This window comes from Tachyglossus aculeatus, chromosome 23 (genome assembly GCF_015852505.1).
Source record: "Tachyglossus aculeatus isolate mTacAcu1 chromosome 23, mTacAcu1.pri, whole genome shotgun sequence".
Classification (NCBI taxonomy): Eukaryota; Metazoa; Chordata; class Mammalia; order Monotremata; family Tachyglossidae; genus Tachyglossus; species Tachyglossus aculeatus.
This window is the reverse complement of record NC_052088.1, coordinates 1,056,093-1,075,529: the sequence shown is the minus strand read 5'-3', so window position 1 is coordinate 1,075,529 and position 19,437 is coordinate 1,056,093. Positions and strand designations below refer to the sequence as shown.

The following is a 19,437-nucleotide window of genomic DNA, read 5'->3' as shown; positions in this document are numbered from 1 at the left end:
TATTAAGTCACTGCACACCCCTGTGCCTCAGGTTCCTCATCCGTAAAACAGTCATTAAAGACCAGTTTTCCCTCCCTCTTAGATTATGAAAACCATGTGGGACAGGGACTGTGTCTGATCTGATTATCTTGTATCTACTCTAGCACTTAGTACAGTGCTTGGTATATGGAAAGTGCTTCACCAATACAACCGCTATTATCAATAATATCAATAACTGATCCCTGCCCTCAAGGAAATTTTAGTTGGTGAAACACAGGATCGTGGTAAGAACACTGCTCTGTTGGCAGTCAGAACTCCTGTAATCCATGCCCAAGTCTTTCTCCACCTTACAGTGTAAACCTGGGCAATTCCCTTAACCTCCCTCTGCCTCAGTTTCTCTAGCCGTTCATTAGGGATGGCAGGGCTGATGCCTATTGGTGGTTGAATTCGGAAAAAGTGTGTTTAGCTTTCCACAGGAGAGTTCCATGTAAATACAGAGAATTTAAGGTAACAAAGCATCAATTAATTGTGTTTACTGAGTGCTTAGCACTACGACAGAGTTCCTGCCCACAAGGAGCTTACAGTCTGGGGTTGGTGGGGGGAGGCAGAAATTAAAATAGATTATGGATATGTATGTAACTGCTATGGCGGGGTGAAGGAAGGGTAATAATAAGAATAATAATTGTGGTATTCTTCAAGGGCTTATTGTGTGCCAGGCACTGTACTAAACGCTGGGGTGGATATAAGCAAATCGGGTTAACACAATTCCTTTCTCACGTGAGGCTCACAGTTTCAACCTCATTTTACAGATGAGGGAACTGAGGCCCAGAGAAGTGAAGTGACTTGCCCAAGGCTACACAGCAGAAACGTGATGGAACCGGGATTAGAACCCATGACCTTCTGACTTCTAGGCCCATGCTCTACTCATTACACCATGCTGTTTCTCTGAGTCCCTTGCTCACCATTTAGAACAGTGCCAGACACATAGTAAGCGCTTAACAAATACCATCACCATAAAAATCCAAGTTCAAGGGTAATGCAGAAGGGAGAGGCGGAAGGGAAAATGAGGGCTTAGACAGGGAAGGCCTCTCGGAGGAGATGTGATTTGAATATTTCATCACAGCTGGGAGGGAAGACAGCATGATCCTGTGGATTCTGGTTTGAGTTGGTTATACTGCATTCTCTCGAGCACTTAGTATAGTGCTGTGCACAACAGTAAGTGCTCAATAAGTACAACTGACTGGCTGACTGACTGAGGCTTCAAGGCTCTCCATCACCTCGCTCCCTCCTACCTCACCTCCCTTCTCTTCTTCTACAGCCCAGCCCGCACCCTCTGCTCCTCTTCCGCTAATCTCCTCACTGTGCCTCATTCTCGCCTGTCCCGCCGTCGACCCCCTGACCCACGTCCTACCCCTGGCCTGGAATGTCCTCCCTCCGCACATCCACCAAGCTAGCTCTCTTCCTCCCTTCAAAGCCCTACTGAGCGCTCACCTCCTCCAGGAGGCCTTCCCAGACTGAGCCCCCCCTTTCTCCCCCTCCATCCCCCTGCCTTACCTCCTTCCCCTCCCCACCTGTATATATGTTTGTATGTATTTATTACACTATTTATTTATTTATTTTTACATATTTATTCTATTTATTTTATTTTGTTAATATGTTTTGTTCTGTTCTCTGTCTCCCCCTTCTAGACTGTGAGCCCGCTGTTGGGTAGGGACCGTCTCTATATGTTGCCAACTTGTACTTCCCAAGCAATTAGTACAGTGCTCTGCACACAGTAAGTGCTCAATAAATACGATTGAATGAATAAATGAATGAGAGAGAAGGATTCCTACCATTTCAGAGGCTAAGCCTGGGTCAACATTTGGGCCCTGGGGGCAAATGAAGGCTGATGGCATTTGTTAAGTGCTTATTACGGGGCACTGCTCTAAATAATGATGGCATTTATTAAGCGCTTACTATGTGCAAAGCACTGTTCTAAATGGTGAGCAAGGGGCTCAGACCCCTGGGAAAGGGGTTGGGATAAGGCAGGGTCTACTTCCTTCAGCTCCAAGTTCTTGCCCGGTGGTGCCACTTGTCTGCTGTTTGAACCTGGGCAAGTCACTTCACTTCTCTGTGCCTCAGTTACCTCAGCTGTAAAATGGGGATTCAGACTGTGACACACACACCTGCCCCCCACCCCCCACTCCATCCACAATGTGGAGCAGGGACTGATTAGTTTGAATCTCTCCCAGTGCTTAGAACAGTGCCTGGCACATAGTAAGTGTTTAATGAATACCTTAAAAGCAAACAAACAAAAAAGCAAAACCCCTCAAAAGTGTCTAGCTCCTCCCAGCTAGGCTAGAACCCATGGGACAATTCACTGGTTAGTAATAATAGAGGCAATAGTATTTATAAAGCACCTCCAAAGGCAAAACACTCAAAAGTGTTAGAAGAGAATACAAGGGTGAGAATTAGATATATCCTCTACCCTCAAGGGACTCACAATCTAAGAATAAAGTGAAGGAGAGGGGATTGGCAATAGATACTCGAGGAGAGATGGAACAATGAAAACACAAAAAAAGAGCCTAAAAGACAAGGACAAAAACACAACACAATGTCAAAGAAGCATTAGGGCACTGTGGCTCAAGGAGCAAAGTTTTGGGCTACTCATGACTTTGAGTCCACCATCACAACCACGACAACAGAGATCCCAAAATCATTTATAGATAAATCCTCTCCCTCAGCATCCTAGATCATCAGTCTGGTGCCACGAAAATGCAAGTGTGGCCATTTTCCAAGGGCCAAAGCAAAACCAAAGCAGGATGGATTGAAGAGGCTAATCCCTCAGCCCCTAGTGAGTTCAAAGTGAGACATGGTCCAGGCCATAGATTCCAGGCTGGCTTGAGTGCACTAAGGCCAAACCCAGTTCAAAATCAATGGTCCGCTCAGTTCTGACATCCAGATTTTTTTTTGAGTGGTATTTGTTAAGCGCTTACTAAGTATTAGACACTGTACTAAGCGCTGGGGTACACACAAGCTAATCAGATTGGGCACAGTCCATGTTCCGCACGGGGCTCACAATCTCCACCCCCATTTTACAGATGAAGGAACTGAGGCCCAGAGAAGTGAAATAACTTGCCCAAGATCACGCTGCAGACAAGCAGCAGAGCCAGGATTAGAACCCAGGTGCCTCCAGCTCCTGGGCCCGTGACTCTATTCACTAGGGCACGCTGCTTCTTGAGATTCCCAAATCAAGATCTCTCGACAAGGGCAAGTCTTGGCTCTTCCATTCTTTTCCAACAACAGGATTGGAGTATCTAATGGAATCCCGGCTCCACCTGCTGTGTGACTTCGGATAAGTCACTTCATTTCTCTGGGCCTCATCTTCCCTCATCTGTAAAAATGGGGATTGAGACTGTGTGGCCCACGTGGGACACGGACTGTGTCCAATCTGATTACCTTGTACCTATCCCCAGCGTTTGGTTGGTACCAGTGACTGGCACATAGTAAGCACTTAAGTACCACGGTAAAAAAAAAAGACAGCCCAAACCATCTGCCTTTTTATCCATCCAGTTCCACCCAACCCTCCCCCGTCCTGCCAGGCTTGGCCAATTCAGAGAAAATTTCACTGCCCTGGGTTACCATGTGGCTTCTGTGGAGACATTTTGTGTCTGAAACCAAGCCCCAACCCCGTTGCCTAAGCTCTACAAACTCTTCAAAGAACCTCCATCCCTCTTCTCCCCCTCCCCCGCACCGCACCAGACCAAACAGCAACTTGTGAGGTTTCCCCTTATTTTTAGACTTGGACTCACCACCAACTCATGGCTTGTTATTTGCCTTTGATTGAGAAGATGACAGAGTAAAGTTTGCCAACTAAGGAGGAAAGGAAGAATGTGGAGAGGAGGAGGAGGAGAAGGAGAAAGAGAAAAAAGAGGAGGAAGAGAAGGAACAAGAGGAGGAAAAGGAGAAAAAAGAAGAAGCTGCAGGAAAAGGAGAGGAGGATGAAGAAGAAGAGGAGGAAAAGGAGGAGGAGGAGGAAGAGGAGCTGGGGAGGAGAGGAAGTAAAGGAAGAGGAGGAGGAAGAAGAGCAAGGGAGGAAGAGGAAGAGCAGGAGGAGGAGGAGGAAGAGGAACGGGGAGTAGGAGAAGGAGGAGGAAGAGGAGGAAAAGGAGGTGGAGGAACAGGAGGAGGAAGCAGAGGAGGAACAAGAGGAGAAGGACGAGGAAGAAGAGGAGGAACAGGAGGAGGAGAAGGACGAGGAAGAAGAGGAGGAACAGGAGGAGGAGGAGGAGGAGGAGGAAAAAGAGGAGCAAGGGGAGGAGGAGGAGGAATAGGAGGAGGAGGAGAGAAGAAACCGCAGTTCCCTAAGCAGGGCGGTCTGTCTCTGAGTAATTGCTGCTCGCTCGATTTCAACCCGCAGATGTGGATGGCAGAGCCTTTAATTTCAGATCGTCGGCCGGCATCTTCTGATGACAGAGGGAAGCCTCTTCAGCGCTCCCGGTCTCCCCTCGCCCTCCTCCCTCCTCATCCTCCTTCCTCCTCCTCCGTCCTCCCCTCGGGCCCTCCCCCTGCCCGCCGGCCAGCCCCGCTTTCCAAAAAGCCCAAGGCAAAATCCAGGTCAGGACACACACACTCGGGCCCGGGCGGGGGGCGCCCGGGGGCGGCGGCTGGGGGGGGGGGGGGGGGCGGTCAGGGCTGGATTGTCCTGCTTTGGTTGGGTTTTTTTTTCTCCCCTTTTTCGAAGGGGGCGGGAGGAGGGGTGTGTGTGTGTGTGTGTGTGTGTGTCCCGGGTGTTGCGACGGGTCCGGCCGGGGTCCGGCGCAGGCCGAGGCGGGCCGCCCATCGGGGGTCGGGGGGCTCGGAGGGTCGAGCGGAGATCGGGAGCGGAGAGCGGGCGGACAGGAGGAGGGGGTCGCCGGGCGGGCGGGGGGACGGACCGACGGACGGACGGAGGGTCAGGAGGAGGGGTCGGCGGCCCCGGCCCAGGCGGCTCCCAGGCGGGGGGGGGGGCTCCAGGACCCCCCCCGCCCCCTCCTCACCCCCGGAGGTCGGTGGGTCGGGGGCCCCTCCCCTCCCCTCCCCTCCCCTGCCCCGCCCTTTACCCGCCCCGGAGAGGCAGACACAGAGAGAGAGAGAGCGGTGGCCCGACAGGTAAGGAACGGGGACCCTCCTGTGCCCCCCCTCTCCGCCCGGGACCGGCTCCGGGGGGAGCGGCGGGCCCGGGTGGGCCCGGGGCACAGCCATCCTGGAGGGAGCGGGGTCTGGGGGACGCATGGGTGTGGGGGTGTGTGTGTGTGGTGTGTGTGTACGTGTGTGTGTGTCCGCGTGTGTCCGCGTGTGGTGGCGTGTGCCTGGGGGCGCGCGCGCGCGCGCGTGCGGCGGGCCGCTTCTGGGCGCCTTGGCCGGGCGGCTGAGCAGCCCCGGGGCGCTCCCTGGGCAGCAACCTGCGCCTGTCGGCAAGCCGGCCCCTGCGGCCACCGCGGCCACCGCGGGCTGCATGGGCGCCTTTCGGTAGGTCCGGGGCGGGCCTGAGCGGGTCGTTCTCGCCCTGGTCCCCGGAGAGTTTGTGTAGCTGTGCGTGCGTGCGTGTGTGTGTGTGTGTTCGGGAGGGGAGTCGGGGGTCTCCCGTGGCTGGTCGCCTGGGTCTCGCGTTTGCTCTCGGGCTGAAGCTCGAGTGCGTTTCCGGGCCGCGTTTTTGCGGTCTGTGTGTCTGCCGGGCGGCGGGCGCGCACGATCCGAGGAAGGAGGGCCGCCCGCCCGGGGGCCCCCACCAAGCCCGGCTCCCGGAGCCTGAGTGATGGGGATGGGGACGGGGCGGGAGGCAGGCGGGCTGTCCGGGAGAGAAGAGCCGCCCGGGAGGGCCCCGAGGGAGGCGAAAGCGTCCCCGGCCCCGCTTCTCCGGCTCCGTGCCTTTCCCCTCCCCCGCCATCACCGCAGACACTGCCACCACCACTACTACTACCACCGTCACCACCATTTACTACCACCAGTAACCCCACGCCCCACCGCCCAGGCGCTGCAAAGGGAGCTGAGAGTGTGGCACCGGGCCTGCCTGATGGTGTAAAGTCACCCCAGGTCCAGTTGGGCCCCTTCCGGTCTTTGGTCGCTGCTTCTTTTATTTTCTGTTTTTCCCCCGGGGGTCAGCGGGCCTAGGAAGCCCTCTTTCCCCCTGTGCCCTCTCCCTTCTGCGTCGTCCATGCACTTGGATCTCGGACCTTCCGACGTGTGACATTCGCCCCGTCCTCAACCTCACGGCACTTATATTTGCTATATTATGAGGTACAGAAGTACCATCCATGTCCGTCGCCATGTCCGTCGCCACCTCTAGACTGTAAGCTCGTTAGGGGCAGGGGACGGGTCTGCTCATCCCGTGGCACCGTCGTCTCCCAGGCGCTGGGTACGGTGCTCTGCACACAGTAAGGGTTCAATAAATGCCATTGATTGATGGCTGGATAGATTGACAGTGCAGTGCTGAACCCTTCCTCTCTCCCCGCACCGATAGGCACACACACAAACACTCTCTCTCTCTCTCCCTCTCCCCCCCTCCCTCTCCCTGGAAGGGGTCGGGGGTGTAAGGGGTGGGCGGTGAGGACAGGGGTGGGCGCAGGGCCGGGGGACTCCCAAGTCCCCTCCCCCCCGCCCGGTGTCCTCTCCCAGGGCCGGGGTCGCCGGAGGGTCCGGGCGATCGGAAGAGGAGTGCGTTTGAACCCACTGCGACACGCTCGGCCCGAACCACGGCAGGAGGCCTTCCTCCAGAGGAGCGAGCCGGGGCCCCGCAGCCCGCACGGGGATGCCCACGGACCCGCCTGGGACCCAAACCCCACGCTCCGCCCCCTGCCCCCTTCCCAGCTCTGCCCCTTTCCCTTCCCCCAGCTCCTCCTCTTTACCTCTCCCAGCTCATCTCCTTCCCCCCTCCCAGCTCCTTCCCCTTCGCCCCTACCAGCTTCTCCCCTACCAGCTTCTCCCCTACCAGCTTCTCCCCTTTCCCCCCTCCTTTAGAGAAGCAGCATGGCTTAGTGGAAAGAGCACGGGCTTGGGAGTCAGAGGTCATGGGTTCTAATTCCGACACCTTCACATGTCTGCTGTGTGACCTTGGGCAAGTCACTTCACTTCTCTGGGCCTCAGTTACCTCATCTGTTGAATGGGGATTAAGACTGTGAGCCCCAAGAGGGACAACCTGATCACCTTGTATCCTCCCAGCGCTTAGAACAGTACTTCACACATAGTAAGCGCTTAACAAATGCCATTATTATTATTAGCTTCACCCTTTCCCCCCTCCTAGCTTCGCCCCCTTTCCCCTCTCAGCTACTCCTCCTTCCCCCGGCCCAGCTCCCTCCTCCCCCCCAGCTCTGCTCCCTTCCCCGGCCTGTCTCTGCCCCCTTATAATAATAATAATAATAATGATGGCATTTGTGAAGCACTTACTATGTGCCAAGCACTGTTCTAGGGGTGGGGTAGATACGAGGGAATTGGGTTGTCCCACGTGGGGCTCAAAGTCTTAATCCCCATTGTACAGATGAGGGAACTGAGGCACAGAGAAGTGAAGTGATTTGCCCAAGGCCACATAGCAGACAAGTGGCGGAGGTCACATTCGAACTCATGACCTTTTGACTCCCAGGCCATTACTCTATCCACTACGCCATGGACTATGTCCAACCTGATTAGCTTAATACAGTACAGCGCTTAGTACAGTACCCAGCACATAGTACCTGCTTAACAAATACTGTAAAATAAAGAGTCTGCTTGCACTCAGGGTGTCGGCGAGGCCTCTTTGCCCAGCGCTTAGAACAATGCTTGGCACATAGTAAGCGCTTAACAAATGCCATTATTATTATTATCCCTAAGGACGTGCCCGTGTGTCTGACTGAGGCTCGTACGGCTCCCCGCCTCCACACACAATGGCCGGTATCGTGTGTTCTCATAACTGCGATGTGCCTTGTTCCCAGGTCCTGCTCTGGTTGTGTTGGTGTCCTCCTGCCTGGCAGGGATCGCCCCTTCCCCCTCCCCTTTCCCCCAGCAGCTGGGCATCCCTGCTCCTTCTGCTGCGTAGATGGTTGTACCACCGTGCCACATGGCTGAGGGATGGCAGAAGAGGGAGGAACCCCCCCAGCCCAGCCTGGCTGAAGTGTCTGTCCCTAGAGCCTGTTGAAGCTCTGAAGAGACGCAGAGCAGCACTGGGAGAACAGCTGTTAGCTCTGGAGGTCCTCTTGGCACCAGGTAGTTCCAGCTCCCTGTAATAATAATAACGATAACAATGAGGTGATGAGATGATTATCACTAATCATCATATCATTGTTATTATTATTCATAATAATGAGTGTAGTATTTGTTAAGCGCTGTGTGAGACCCACATGGGGCTCAGAGTCCAAGTAAGAGGGTTAACAGGGATTGAATCCCCGTTTTGCAGATGAGAGAACTGAGACACAGAAACATTAAGTGACTTGCCCAAGGTCACACAGCTGCCAAGAGGTGGAGCTGGGATTAGAGCCCAAGTCCTTCTGACTCCCAGGTCTGGGTGCCTTCTACTAGGTCATGGTGGTCTCACACACGCACACATGCACACACACGCACACACAAACACGCACACATGCACACATACGTGCACAAACTCCATTCCACTTACTCTGCAGCTGCTGGTAATATAAACATTTTGTACTACCTGCCTGCAATACCAACATTTTACTCATGCCAGTGGGAGGGCAGAGAGAGCCAAGTGGCATTCAGAAGTGGGAACAAGAAGAGCAGCTATTTCCAGCCCACCCTGCTGTGTCCTAAGAATCAGGGGGCTGAGGATGGGCACACCTCGGGCCGGACTCGTGGCGTTCTACTCTCCGTGGCTCTCAGGAGGCTGATGAAGATTCCCCTCGCCCTGGTTCAGGGCTCAGATCGGGAGCCATTTGTCATTTGTTCACACCTGGGGTGCTCCTGGGGCGATTGAGGGGGGTAGGGGGAAATTGCCATAGTAGTCTTGGGGAGGTGGCCCTTTCGATTTCCAGTCCTGCATGAGGTCGTCACAAAGAGGGAAGCCATTTGTCCCTCCCTGGGAGAGCCATAAGGGCTGAGGCAGGAACAGAATTCCAGGCTCCAGGTGCCCAAATCACTCCAGTTACCACAGGCAGAAGTAGAGTTCTGTATTAACCTCAGATTGGAGCCAGGGACCATGTCTATCTCACCTGAGTATTTCTTTCCCACTGTTTACCACACTGCTTTGCACAGAGTAGGTGCTAAATAAATGCCATTACTACAACTGCTTGGATTTGGACCCTTTATTCACCCCTCCCTCAGACCCACAGGAGCAGCATGGCATAATGGGTAGAGCTCGGGCCTGGGAGTCTGAAGGTCATGGGTCTGAATCCTGGGTCCACCACTTGTCTGCTGTTTGTCCTTGGGCAAATCACTTCACTTCTCTGAGCCTCAGTTACTTCATCTGTAAAATGGGGATTGAAACTGTGAGCCCCATGTGGGACAGGGACTGTGTCCAACCCGATTTACTTGTGTCCACCCCAGTGCTTAGTACAGCCCCTGACACGTAGTAAGTGCTTAAAAAATACCATAATTATTATTATTATATCTGTAATTCAATTATTTATATTAATGTCTGCCTCACCCTCTAGACTGTCAGCTCTTTGTGGGCAGGGAATGTGTCTACCAACTTTACTCTCTCAAGTGCTTAAGAATAATAATAATAATGATGATGATGGCATTTGTTAAGCACTTACTATGTGCCACGTACTGTTCAGTGGCCTGCATAACAAATACGATTGATAGTTTGATTGAGAAGCAGCGTGGCTTGGTGGAAAGATCACAGGCTTGGGAGTCAGAGGTCATGGGTCCTAATCCTGGCTCTGCCACTTGTCAGCTGTGTGACCTTGGAAATGTCACCTAACTTCTCTGTGCTTCAGTTACCTCATCTGAAAAATGGGGATGAAGACTGTGAGCCCCACGTGGGACAACCTGATTCCCTTGTATCTACCCCAGTGCTTAGAACAGTGCTTGGCACATAGTAAGCGCTTAACAAATACCAACGTTATTATTATTATTCTACTACTAACTACTACCATTACTCAGCTACTACTACCATCAATCGATGATTATTTATCAAGCACTTATTCTGTGCAGAGTACTGTATTTAGCAGTGAGAAAAGTACAATGTAATAAAGTTGATAGAAGCGATTTCTGCCTGCAAGAAGATTGCAGACTAGAAGGGGAGACAGACATTAAAATTGCTTATAGGTAGGGGAAATTGTAGTGTATAAGGAAAATAACCCTATTACTACTACTGCCCCGTCCTACTTGGCCACGAAATGCCACAAGTTAGAGCAACATCTCTGCTGTCCCTGGGACTAGAACGGGGCTGCTTCCTCTTCTGTTCTCCAGAGTCGAGGAGAGCTGCTTGATGATATTTGTTTTGATGATGTTTGTTAACCACTTACTAGGTGCCAGGCACTGTACTAAGTGCTGGGGTAGATACAAGCTAATCAAGTCAGTCACGGTCCCTTCTCCCACATGAGGCTCACAGCGTCACTCCCCACTTTACAGATGAGTTAACCGAGGCCTAGAAAAGTTACGTGACACCCGAGGTCGCACAGCAGCAGACAAGTGGAGGAGCTGGGATTAGAATCCAGGTCCTGTGATCTCCAGGCCGGGGCTCTATCCACAAGATTACACTGATTGGGGTGTTGCTGAGTTTGGGGTTCCCAATGCTTGTCCAGGCCCTACCTTGTTGGTCCCCTTTCCCTTCTCTTGCTTGCTGAGGAACTCAGCTTAGTCTGTGCCTCAGTCAACTGATTAGTGGTATTTATTGAGTGCTTACTGTGTGCAGAGCACTGTACTGAGCACTTGGGAGAATGCCATGTCATAGGTGTGGCTCCTCAAAAATCTCCAGTGGCTACCAATCAATCTGCGCATCAGGCAGAAACTCCTCACCCTCGGCTTCAAGGCTCTGCATCACCTCGCCCCCTCCTACCTCACCTCCCTTCTCTCCTTCTACAGCCCACCCTGCACCCTCCGCTCCTCTGCCGCTAATCTCCTCACCGTGCCTCGTTCTCGCCTGTCCCGCCATCGACCCCCGGCCCACGTCATCCTCCGGGCCTGGAATGCCCTCCCTCTGCCCATCCGCCAAGCTAGCTCTCTTCCTCCCTTCAAGGCCCTACTGAGAGCTCACCTCCTCCAGGAGGCCTACCCAGACTGAGCCCCTTCCTTCCTCTCCCCCTCGTCCCCCTCTCCATCACCCCCATCTTACCTCCTTCCCTTCCCCACAGCACCTGTATATATGTATATATGTTTGTACATATTTATTACTCTCTTTATTTATTTATTTTACTTGTACATATCTATTCTATTTATTTTATTTTGTTAGTATGTTTGGTTTTGTTCTTTGTCTCCCCCTTCTAGACTATGAGCCCACTGTTGGGTAGGGACTGTCTCTATATGTTGCCAACTTGTACTTCCCAAGTGCTTAGTGCAGTGCTCTGCACACAGTAAGCACTCAATAAATACAATTGATTGATTGATTGATTGATCCTTCTTGTCCCCCTCCTCCCCTTCCTCCCCCTCCCCATCCCCCCGCCTTACCTCCTTCCCCTCCCACAGCACCTGTATATATGTATATATGTTTGTACGTATTTATTACTCTTTATTTTATTTGTACATATTTATTCTATTTATTTTGTTAATATGTTTTGTTTTGTTGTCTGTCTCCCCCTTCTAGACTGTGAGCCCGCTGTTGGGTAGGGACCATCTCTATATGTTGCCAACTTGTACTTCCCAAGTGCTTAGTACAGTGCTCTGCACATAGTAAGCGCTCAATAAATATGATTGAATGAATGAATGAAAGACCCCGCTTCAGAGAGTCCCTCAGCATGGTGAGGGGAGCCAGCTTGGACCTTTGCCAAGTGGGGGAGATTTGCTTTGGAAATTCCCTGGGAAAAGATTGGATCCACAAGTAGGTTCAGTTGGCTTTTGACGGGGAAGACTGAGAGCCCATTTCACGTCCGCCTCCCTGAAAATGGGGCTCAAGGTCTCACTCTGTCAATCAGTCAATCGTATTTATTGAGCACTTACTGTGTTCAGAACACTGTACTAAACACTTGGGAGAATTTATTATTAAGTGCCATCGAGTCATTTCCGATTCATAGTGTCTCCATGGATGGACTGTTTCTGCAGAAGGTCCTGTCCTCTGCCATAATCCGCAACCTAACAGTTCTTCCGTTATCGTTGTTATGGTCTCTGTCCTTCTGGCTTCCGGTCTGCCTCTTCCATGTTTTCCCTGGACTTTTCCTAGCATTAGTGTCTTCTCCAGAGAATTAGTCCTCCTGTTGATGTGTCCAAAATATGCTAATCTAAATCTTGGGAGTCTTAATCTTGGGAGAGTACAATATAACAATGTAACTGCCCTGCCCACGATGAGCATACAGTCTAGAGGGGGACTTCAGAAGCAGCATGACCAAATGGAAAGAGCCCGGGCCTGGGAGTCAGAGGACCAGGGTTCTAATCCCGGCTCCGTCGCTGATCGGCTATGTGACCTTGAGCAAGTCACTTCACTTCTCTAGACTGTAAACTCGTCCTCTAGACTGTATGGCAGGGAACATGTCTGCTAATTTTGTTGTATTGTACTCTTCCAAGCACTCAGTAAAGTGCTCTACCCAGAGTAAGCACTCAGTAAATACTGGTGATTGATTCTCTGTTACTCAGTTACTCATCTGTAAAATGGATTGTCTGTAAGCCCCATGTGGGACATGGACTGTATCCAACATGATTAGCTTGTATCTACCCCAGCGCTTAGAACAGTGCTTGGCATACAGTAAGCCTGTAGCAGGTACCAAAAAAATTAATAAAGGACTGAACTGGGTGGGGAGGAGGCCTTGGGAGGCCCCAGTGCCTTGCCAGATGTCAGTTGCTCCTCAGGCGACACGAACTGATCCGATTCCACGGTTCAACCTTAAGAAAATGAAAGGAAATTAAAGTACATTAAAGTAATTCAGCTTCATTGTCGGGGAAAGCATAGAGCCCTTGGGACCAGACATCTGTTCTCTGGTGGCCTTCAGGGAGAGAGAGAGGCCCTAATTGGTTTGGGGAGCTCATCCTGGCTACGAGAATGAGGAATAAACTCGGCTTAGTCTCAGTCAGGACTGTCACCTTCCACCTTCCACGATAATAATCATCAATGAAGTAATTGTTAAGGACTTACTAGGTGCTAAGCATTGGGGTTGACACGATAAAATCAGATCAGACACAGTCCTTGTCCCATACTGGGCTCACGGCCTAAGGGGAAAGAACAGAGTCCGTTGTTGGGTAGGAATTGTCTCTCTTTGTTGCTGAATTGCACTTTCCAAGTGCTTAGTGCAGTGCTCTGCCCACAGTAAGCGCTAAATAAATACGACTGATTGAATGAATGAATGAATGAATGAATGAGTAAATGAATGAATGCATCTCCTCCAAGAAGCCTTTCCCGTTGATGCCCTCTTTTTTTCCCAGGTCGCTGTCTCTTCTCTATCATCTATGCCCTTGGATCTATGGCCTTTGGACATTTGATATTCGCCCTGACCCCTACCCCACAGCACTTATAATAATAGTAATAATGATGGCATTTATTAAGTGCTTACTATGTTCAAAGCACTGTTCTAAGCACAGGGGAGGTTACAAGGTGATCAGGTTGTCCCATGGGGGGCTTACAGTCTTAATCCCCATTTTACATATGAGGTAACTGAGGCCCAGAGAAGTTAAGTGACTTGCCCAAAGTCACACAGCTGACAATTGGCGGAGCTGGGATTTGAACCCCTGACCTCTGACTCCAAAGCCCATGCTCTTTCCACTGAGCCACGCTGCTTCCCTTTCCCACTTATCTGCATATTCAATCATATTGAGCGCTTACTGTGTGCAAAGCACTGTGCTAAGCGCTGTATATATCACTAAATTATATTTGATGAATTATTTATTTATATTAATGTCCGTCTCTCCCCCCGACCCCCCCCGTAGACTGTAAACTTGTTACGGGTAGGGAACGTTTCCGCTAATTCTGTTGTACTGTACTCTCCCAAACAGTACCGTGCTCAAATAGTAAGCGCTCAATAAATACTACTGATTGATTGGACAGGTATTTAGTCCCCATTTTACAGATGTGAAAACTGAAGCACAGAGAAGTTAAGTGACTCGTCCAAGGTCACCCAGCAGGCACATCATGGAGTTGGGATTAGACCCCAGGCCTCCTGTTTCCCAGTCCTGTGCTCTTTCCACTAAACCCCACTGCCTGAATGCTCTCCCTGATTTGGGCGGACTTCCCAATTCTTGGCAAATCAATCATTCAGTTAATCAATGGCATTTTTGGAGTATTTGTGTCTAGAGCACTGTACTAAGCACTTGACAATGCCGGGAAAGGCCCAGAGTCTTCCAGGGATACCTGCTGTTCTGATCTCGACTCTCTACACACTTCACCTCATACTGGGACATAAAACCATGAACTGACACCGGTTCTTGTCCCAGCCTCAAAGACCCCCTTTTTTCCCCAAAGGCCAAACCTGTTCACATCACCTTTAATGTGGTATTTGGTTCGTGCTTGCTATGTGTCAAATACCGTTCTAAACTCTGGGGTAGATACAAGTTAGGTCGGACACAGGCCCTATCCCACATGGGGCTCTCAGTCTAAGCAGGAGGGAGAACGGATACCCCATTTTACAGTTAGGAAACTGAGGCCCTGAGAAGTGAAGTGGCTTGCCCAAGGTCACACAGCAGGCAAGTGATGGAGCTGGGATGAGAACCCAGGTCCTTCCGACTCCCAGGCCTAGGCTCTTTCCACTAGGCTACGTTGCTCTGAGTCTCCTGGGCCTACACGCTGCTCTGTATTCCCAAGCTGGACCCAAGATCTGGCATGGAGCCTCCAATCTGGGCTGCTGGTAGACCGGGAGCCTGGCAGTGTCACTCACAGGGAGAGTGGTTTAGAACAGCCAGAACAGCCTTGCCTAATTCCTTTCCTTCCCGCCGAGATGAGGGAATTTGTGCCAGGAAGTCAGATGAACACCCTCCTGTTGGCCCGGTAGATTTTTTTGGGATCCACCTGTATTCAAGTCTTTGTTGAGAAGCAGCCTGTCCTAGGGGAATGATCCCAGGCCTGGGAGTCTGAGGACCTGGGTTCTAATCCCGGCTCCACCGCTTGTCTGCTGTATGACCCAGCAGCGTGGCCTAGTGCAAAGAGCCCAGGCCTTGGAGCCTGGAGACCTGGGTTCTATAATCCCGGCTCCTCCACAGACCTGCTGTGAAACCTTGGGCAAATCACTTCATTCTCTGGGCCTCAGTTTTCTCATCTGTAAAATGGGGGTTTCAGTTCCTAGTCTCCTTTTCCCTTTTACTGTTAGCCTTTTGTGGAACATGGCTCGTGACCAGTTTGATTATCTTCTGTCTATCCAGTACTTAGTACAGTGCTTGGCACATAATAAGAGCTGAACAAATACCACAGTTATTGTCTTTCTAATCTAAAGCAAACGATCACAGTTTTGTCTCAAGACTATTAACGCTATGCCTTTAAATTAATATAAGAACATTCTGTGGTTCCATTTCAGTCTTACAACAAGAAGAATATAATTTTAATTCAGTGCAGCCTAGACTAAGCCACAGACCCAATGGAAGTGATAAGAAATGTCATGAGATTGGATTTAATCATTTTTTTATGATACTTGACAAGCGCTTACTAAGTGCCACAACTGTACTAAGCCCTGGAATAGATCCAAACTAATCAGGTTGGACACAGTCTATAGCCCTCCTGGGGTTTACAGTCTTAATCCCCATTTTATAGTGAGTTAACTGAGATATAGAGAAGTGAAGTAGCTTGCCTAAGGTCAAGGAACAGATATGTGGTGGAGCAGGATTAGAACCCAGGTCTTCTGATTCCCGGTGCTCTTTTCACCAATAGGCCTTGCTGCTTCCTTATGATAATTACGATCAGGAAGTTGTTTTAATAAGATATGCTGGAAAAATAAATTTGTTCTACCCCAAACCATGCGTATCTCTATTTTCCAGGAGTATAATTATGCATTTACTTGGGTGAGAGGTTGCCTGTTGTTCCCTACAGCCCAGCACTAATCTAACTCCGGTTTGTATCTCGGCAGGAGCAGAGAAGTGAAGGAAGTAGTGAGAAGTTGGAATTAGTCTAGTGGATAAAGCCCAGGTCTGGGAGTCAGAAAGACCTGGTTCTAATCACACTCTTCTGCTCTGTGCCTTTAGGCAAGTCACTTTACTGCTCAGGGGCCTCAGTTCTCTCATCTGGAAAACGGGGATTAAGGCTGTGAGCCCCATGTGGGACATGGACTGTGTCCAACTGGTAACTTGTATCCTCCTCAGCACTCAGTACAGTGCGTGGCACATAATAATCACTTAACAAATGCCATTAAAACACACACACACACACATATGCAGGGGTAGATAAACTGGTCTCAGATCAAGGGCAATAATGGCATTTATTAAGCACTTACTATGTGCAAAGCACTGTTCTAAGCGCTGGGGAGGTTACAAGGTGATCAGGTAGTCCCACGTGGGGCTCACAGTCTTCATCCCCATTTTACAGATGAGGTAACTGGGGCACAGAGAAGTGAAGTGACTTGCCCGAAGTCACACAGCGGACAATTGGTGGAGCCGGGATTTGAACCCATGACCTCTGACTCCAAAGCCCGTGCTCTTTCCACTGAGCCACGCTGCTTCTCAATCAGATGTGGTCTGTTTTTTTGGGAGCTGAGTAGCAGAGGATAGGGAAGGATACCCTAGAGTGCCATGGGGAAAGTGGGGAATCCAAACTGGATTCTCAGCCAAGGTCCAAGCAGCTTCAGTGACAGAATAATAATAATAATGATGATGGTATTTGTTAAGCACTTACTCTATGTCAAACACTGTTCTAAGCGCTGGAGTAGATACTAGATAATCAAGTTGGACACAGTTCCTGTCCCATATGGGACTCAGAGTCTTCATCCTCCTTTTACAGATGAGGTAACTGAGGCAAAGAGAAGTTAAGTGACTTGTCCAGGGTCACAAGACAGACAGGTGACAGAGCCCAGATCCTTCTGACTCCCAGGCCTGTACTCTATCCACAAGGCCATGCTGCTCTCTACTGACATCTGTCAATAGATTGATGGAGCGCTTACTGTGTGCAGAACACTGTACTAAGCCCTTGGGAGAGTACAGTACTATAGAATTAACGGACACGTTCCCTGCCCACATAGATCAAGGGCGACTCCCCCTTCTCCCCTGGTTCCGTGAAGAGTGTGTTCAGAGCCTTAGCGGTGCCCGGCTCCAGTTTCACTAACGAAGGAAAACACTTGGGTGAAGACACTGAGCATGTCAGTTGCCCCTTTTGGGCATATACTTATGAATTTGTGATTCGAGCGCCAAGAATTCGTAATTATTTATCCTAATGTTTGCCTCCCCCCTTATACTGTATGCTCTTTGTAGGCAGGGAATGTACAAATAATATAAATAAATTGAGGATATGTACTTAAGTGCTGTGGGGCTGACAGTGGGGTGAAGAAAGGGTAATAATAATAGTGATATTTATGGTACTTGTTAAGCACTTACTATTTGCCAAGCACTGTTCTAAGTTCCAGGCACTGTTTTAAGTACAAAGGTGCCACGGAAGGGAATGGGAGAAGAGGAAACGAGGGCTTAGTCAGGGAAGGCTTCTGGAGGAGATGTGCCTTCAATAAGGCATTGAAGGTGGGGAGAGTGGCGGACTGTCGAATATGAAGGTGGAGGGCAAACCAGGCCAGAGGCAGGATGTGGGGAAGGACAGGGAGATAGATGAGATTGAGGTTCAGTGAGAAGGTTGGTGTTAGAGGAGTGAGGTATGTGGGCTGGGTTGTAGTAAGACATCAGGGAGGGGCAAAGTGGTTGAGTGCTTTAAAGCCAATGGTGAGGAGTTTCTGTTTGATGCCGAGGTGGGTAGGCAACCACTGGACGTTCTTGAGGAGCAGGGAAACATGAACTGAACGTCTTTTAAGACAAGTGATCCAGGCAGCCGAGTGAAGTATGGACTCGAGTGGGGAGAGACAGGAGGCAAGGAGTTGAGCAAGGCGGCTGAAACCTTAGTCGAGGCAGGAGAGGATAAATGCCCCAATCAAAGCCTCTTGCCAGTCTCACCCACACTATTGCCCCCCAACACCCACCTTCACCCTGGCAGCTACAGGCTGGGTCTGACTCAACCTCATACCTTTCACAGATGGCTTCTGATACCAAACCCATTTTGATAAAAGGACACTTCTTTCCTTCTGCTTCTGTTAGATTTTCACACCGGTCTGGTCTTCCTAGTCTTCTGGCCTGGGGAGATTAAGACGGTGAGCCCCATGTGGGGCAGAGATGGGACAGAGCCCCATGTGTCCAACCTGATGAGCTTAGATCTACCCCAGTGCTTAGTTCAGTGCCTAGCGCATAGTAAGTGCTTGTCAAATACCAAAAAAATAAATACCATTGACTGACTGATTGATCGATCCACTCCAGTGCCCACTGCAGGAGATATGACATCATTCCATTTACCTATTTGAAAATTATTTTTCTGCCTTGTCCCCTTGCCTCTTGGACACCTTGAGATAGTGTCCAAGACCCAAACCGGAGGGTCTCCTGGAAAATTGCAGTCAACCTGCAGAATTGGAGCCAAACTTTCAGTTACCCAAAATGTCCATTATCGTGGGGCCTCAAACAGACAATTTTCTGCCAATCCCCCAAAAATATGATGGAAAGAACAAATTCAACCCTGTTATTGGGTTGAGCGTGAGGCTGTGTCTCATCAATCAAGGGTATTTACTGGGGGCTTACTGAGAACTGAGCACTGTACTAAGTGCTTAGGTACCAAAAGGAATCATGAGAGTTTAAGGGGATTAAAATAGGGATTAAATCCTACTCCCTCATACTTAGATTGGGAGTTCCATGTGGGACAGGGAGTGTGTCCACCCTGATTATCTCGTTTCTACCCCTGTGCTTAGTACAGTGCTTGGCATAGAGTAAGATCTTAATGAGTACCATAATCATTATTAATATTATTATGCGTTTTCCAAATAAACCTCAAGGATTGGGTTTCCAACTGTGCCTGGTAGATCCTGCAGGGGATGATGATGATTATGGTATTCATTAAGCATTACTATGTGCCAAGCACTGTTCTAAGTGCCAGGGTACAGACAGGGGAATCAGGTTGGACACAGTCCCTCTCCCATGTAGGGGTCAGAGTCTTATTCCCCTTATACAGATGAGGGAACTGAGGCAAAGAGAAGTTAAGTGATTTGCCCAAGGTCACACAGCAGACAAGTTGTGGAGGCAGGATTTGAACCCATGTCCTCTGACTCCCAAGCCCGTGCTCTTGCTACTAGGCCATGCTGTGTCTGATCCTGCAGGTGGGAGGATCAGCAATCAGTCAACAAGAAGTGATTGTATTGTGATTGTATTCGCAGTGATTGTGTACAGTACTCTGCACACAGTAAGCGCTCAATAAATATGATTGAATGAATTGTA

General features: G+C 50.2%; 1 protein-coding gene across 1 annotated transcript in view; it reads left to right on the top strand.

Annotated features, from left to right (window-relative positions):
• The first annotated feature begins 4,429 nt into the window (after positions 1-4,429).
• Positions 4,430-19,437, top strand: part of SLC8A3 (solute carrier family 8 member A3) — a 169,055-nt gene continuing 154,047 nt past the window's right edge. The window contains exon 1 of the mRNA XM_038765876.1: positions 4,430-4,575. The gene's annotated coding sequence lies outside the window, so the exon portion shown is untranslated. The remainder of the gene's footprint in view (positions 4,576-19,437) is intronic.